General features: G+C 32.7%; 1 pseudogene across 1 annotated transcript; it reads left to right on the forward strand.

The window, feature by feature from the left end:
- Positions 1-340: 340 nt before the first annotated feature.
- LOC104699376 (uncharacterized) lies at positions 341-1,762 on the forward strand (annotated as a pseudogene). The gene is made up of 3 exons (XR_015563253.1): positions 341-598; positions 711-851; positions 1,204-1,762. The product of XR_015563253.1 is annotated as an uncharacterized LOC104699376 (transcript).
- The last annotated feature ends 2,990 nt before the right edge of the window (positions 1,763-4,752 follow it).

A 4,752-nucleotide genomic window follows, 5' to 3' on the forward strand; every position in this document is an offset into this window, starting at 1 on the left:
TTGTATTATAGTAAAATAACAATGTAAGTGTTACTAGTCTTATGTATTTGTAAAAAAATTTCTTGGCGCTGTAGTACAGATCCGATACGTGCTAAACTAAAAACTGTATAGTAGTTAATTTATTTTTGGTTAGTACTATTACTATATATATTTTTAAATCACAGTATTAATTTTAAACATGATCTTTATAATATACAAAGGTTTTATAGTTTAAAAGACCAAAAAAAAAAAAAAAAGAATCAATGAGTCGACAGTTTCTAGATCCATCTAGAACATCTGAGAAAGTCCCTTGGTCTTTCCTGAAGATCTTCTTCTTCTACCTCTGCAATCCAAAATTTAAACATTCTCACAAGCTTCTCTTGTCACTCTCTTCGCCTATTTGTTTGTTCTCGAATTCTCAACTCGCATTAACCCTAACATTTATTCATTCTCGGAGTTGAGTAGATTTGAGTAATTACGCGAGAGAACTTTTCGTAGCCAATTGGAAAACATGGCGGGATACGATTGCTTACCGATGAAGAGGAAAGATATTGACAGAGTTAACAACGATTTCTCCGATTTCTCACTGTCTTCACCTGCCAGTAAGATTCGCCGTTTGGTAATATTCTAATTTCGAGATTTTTGAAACCCTAAGTTTGTGATTAATTGATTGGATTACTTGGATGATGAATTGATGATGATGATGTTGATGTTGATTTCCTTGTATTCAGGATTTGGATTTGCCACCGATGAAATCAAATCGGTTCCGGTTAACGAAGAGAGAGCTATTGTTCTTTACAAGCCTCTCCAGCAATATCATCATCAACCTCCTCACCTTTTTGTTGATACTGACTTGGTTTCAGGGCTTAAGAGTAAGTTTTCTTTACTTTTTTTTGATCAATCTATTTTTTAGTTTTGTGTTTCCATTGCGTACATAATAATGCTATTCTTTTATGAGGTAATTGACTTGGTGCTTTATAAGATTAAGCATATGATAAGATATGAGCTTGTGAGAGTCTTAGTAACTATTAATATTTTGCTACTAATGATGACATGAGTGGTTTACATTGTTGTTAGCCATGAGAGATTGCTATTTTCCATAGACCAAAAATTACGAATGTTAGTTTCAGATTATATGAGAACTTGATTCATGTTTGTTCTCGATGTTGATCTATGACTATTCTGATGGGTGGTGTGATTTCTCTTTTTACCTTTTTTTTGCAGATAGATTTTTGCGTGATGCAGTGGTAACTGATGGTCTATTATGTGACGACGATGATGATGATGATGATGACGAAAAACACAAGCAGCAGGCGGTTGTTCGCTGGGACTCATCCCAGTTCCAGTCCTTTGAGGAACCGCCTGCGCCAGAGATTACTGAGTTAGATGGTGAGGATGAGATGATGGAAGAAGCAGCCATGGATGTGGAAGAAGCATCCCTGCCACAGCAGCAGCCGCAGCTCGTGGGAGGGTTGCATCAGTGGCAGCAGCAGCAACAACTTCATTGTATGGTACCACAATTTCCCCAAACCAACTCTACTCCTATCTCTTGGTACCGATGACTTGATAATAGTAAATGTAGAACTAGTCTTTTTCATTGGTACTTCTGTCACTGTATATCTTCTTTTTTCTCTCGCTAGGCTATCAATGTCAGTTATTTGTTGGATTGAATGTAAGAGCACAAAGTGATGTGTCTGGTTCATGATTTTCTTTAAGAAAGAACCTTTGTGTTCATTGTTTCCGATGTACAAAATTATGTTTAAGCAAGGGATTGCTTGCTTTCTCTCGAGTCCTTAAACGAAAGACGAACTCTTAACTACCAGCCACCAACTCAACATAATTTTGAAGTAAAATAACTCTCATAGACCTAAGACTTGTATATTGTCGTGGGCTTTTTCTTTTTTTTCTTTAACTATGTAGTTCTAGTGACTGTGCAACGTTACTCAAGTTTTTGATAAGGGGGAACGGGCAGAAATACTTTGATGACAGCGTGGTAGAGGTGCGACGCTGAATCTATATAGCTAACCGATTGTAAAAGTTTAGACTGTAGATGCTTAACCAAGTTCTCATGGATTTTATTCACCTTTAAAAAGGGCATGGAGTGCGTATGGAAAATCTTATTGTGTTCCAGGTCGCTCATGCGGAAAAGTGAAACAGTTCACACTTTGGATCGGGTCTATATACTCAACGAAATGAAGCGGAGACATTCAGCCAGTGTTTGAAGATAAGTCATGTGGATCACGCACAAAGAATATGTGACCAACTTGAGTTTCCAGAAAGAAATTAAAGAAACAAAATAAACGAGGTAATTGACTGGTCGACCATATTGGGACATCGTGGCACCAATGTGCCCCAGTTCAATATTCCATAGGATCCGAGACAAGAGACCGGATAGACTAGCAAGGTGAGGCATGTCACAATTTGCGACCAATCACTCAGGGCCAGTGGATAAAGAATCCAAACGTTCATACTGATCCGGTTTACCGGGTCCGTCCTATATCTGAAATGATAGAAAGCCATATGTTTTTTTTTTTCTTAAATTAGCTTTATATCTAGGAAAAAAAATACTACACGAAGTATATGAGAATACATGATCATGATCACACATACTAAGTATACTATTGTATCCTTAACTACACGAAATATATGTATTACATGGCCACATGAACTATATGACGTTATATGGTCAACACCATAAACATACAATCCGGTACACTGGTCGACTGACTCCGGCGAAGACCGACGTTGACTCCGGTGTTGCCCAAATGTATTAATTTTTTTATTAAAAATCAAAAATAAGAAATATTATAAATAAACATTTTTGTTTTTCATGATTAAAAAATATATTCAATTCGATATCTAAATATTTTTATATATCTCTAACTTATTCATTCTTATAATTAGTTAATTTTTATTTTTAAAGCTAAAATAATTATTAAATATAAATCATTAATAATTATTTTCAAGATATCTATATATATATATATATATATATATATATATCTTTGATAATAAGATTATTTAAATACTACAAAATCATAAAATCAAATTCAACTACTTTCATTATAAAAATAATATGCAAAAGATTGAGTATATGACTCTTTACTTTATAGTTTGCATAGTAAATGTTGTATAAAATTTTAGATACTTTTACTATAAAATTTGCATACTCTTAATAACATGTATACAACAACAAAATAAATTCACAATATTTACTTCTAATATATAAAAGATAAACATACAACAAATTGATTTTAGCTAAACAATATAGAGGGTATGTTTGCAAAAGGGTATAAAATAAGAATAATTTTGCAAATACTTTTATATTACATCTTGAAAATAATTATCAATGATTTTTATTTAACTATTAGTTTATGTTTTAAAAATAAAAATTAACTAATCATAAGAATGAATACATTAGAGATATATAAAAATATTAATATATTGAATTGAATATGTTTTTAATCATGAAAAACTATTAATGATTTAATATAATTTTTTTTTTTAAATTTAGAATACAATTTTTTTAGTCAACGTCGGTCTTCGCCGGAGTCAATCGACCGGTGTACCGGATTGTATGTTTATGGTGTTGACCATATAACGTCATATAGTTCATGCATGTGGTCATGTAATACATATATTTCGTGTAGTTGAGAATACAATAGTATACTTGGGATATGTGACCATGTATTCTCCTATACTTCGTGTAGTTAGCCATCTTTTTTCCTTATATCTACATTAAGCTCCAAGTTTCACTTGCCTAATTTGTGAAAGTTGGATGAGATTCTTATCAAAATTTTCCTTGAGGTTGTTAGGCTTATCTTAATCATCTACTATATTAATCACTAAAAATTGTTAAAATAAATTTCGTAGATAAATAAATCTAGCTTAGCTAGTAACGAGAGAGTCAGAGACATAAACCTAAAAGTACTTGAATATAATTGTCTGCTTCCAATTTATTTAGACTGTACAAATGAAAATTTAGTAACTGTAATTGATTTTTTTTTTTTAGTATGAATGTAAAATTATATTCAACAAAAAGACTGTTTTAAAATAAAGGCAACTTCAAGCTGAGAGTTTAAAATATAGTGACAAAGATTCTAGCTAATAAGAATGATTGACATTGTATTCAGACGGTTGCCAGCGTGTTTATCAATCATGGTGATGAGACTAAATAATGTTTGAGAGAGGATTAATATCGAATTAGCAATACTCTGCCCATGAACATTATCACTCTTAACATTTGCATCACAGTTTTTTTTTTTATCTTGGTTTCTTAATAGGCCACTCCTAAAAATGGCGTTCAGTTTTTTTTTTTCCTTTAACATCCAAAATGGTTACTTGATTAACTTTCTCGTTTAGTTCTTTGCTTATATATGCTTCGTTAATATTGTTATTAGTTGTCACTGATCCATAAAACAGACAAGTGCAAATACTAATGAGTTTATAAAGAAACAACATTCGAAAATTGATCATAAATGCATGTGTTCAAGGACTTGTTATGGTGACTACTTATGGCATTGGCTTGTATTGATAAGACTTCGCAGATCAGGTACGTGCACATATCTGCCCACAACCGTTGCAGGTCCGGATGTGGTGTTGGGGTCTCACTCAGGTAGGTATGTTTTTATTGTCGTAAGCTCTGTCGCTGTCACGGCGTAATGGTTTTTCTTGCGCAGAAAAAATAATGGGACTTTTTCTTAATGGGCTTTATTTAAGCCCAATTAATTAAACCCTAAATCCAGTCATTCATAAAAGAAGCCCAAAACGACA

This window comes from Camelina sativa, chromosome 1 (genome assembly GCF_030686135.1).
Source record: "Camelina sativa cultivar CO46 ecotype springtype chromosome 1, ASM3068613v1".
In the NCBI taxonomy this organism is placed as follows: domain Eukaryota; kingdom Viridiplantae; phylum Streptophyta; class Magnoliopsida; order Brassicales; family Brassicaceae; genus Camelina; species Camelina sativa.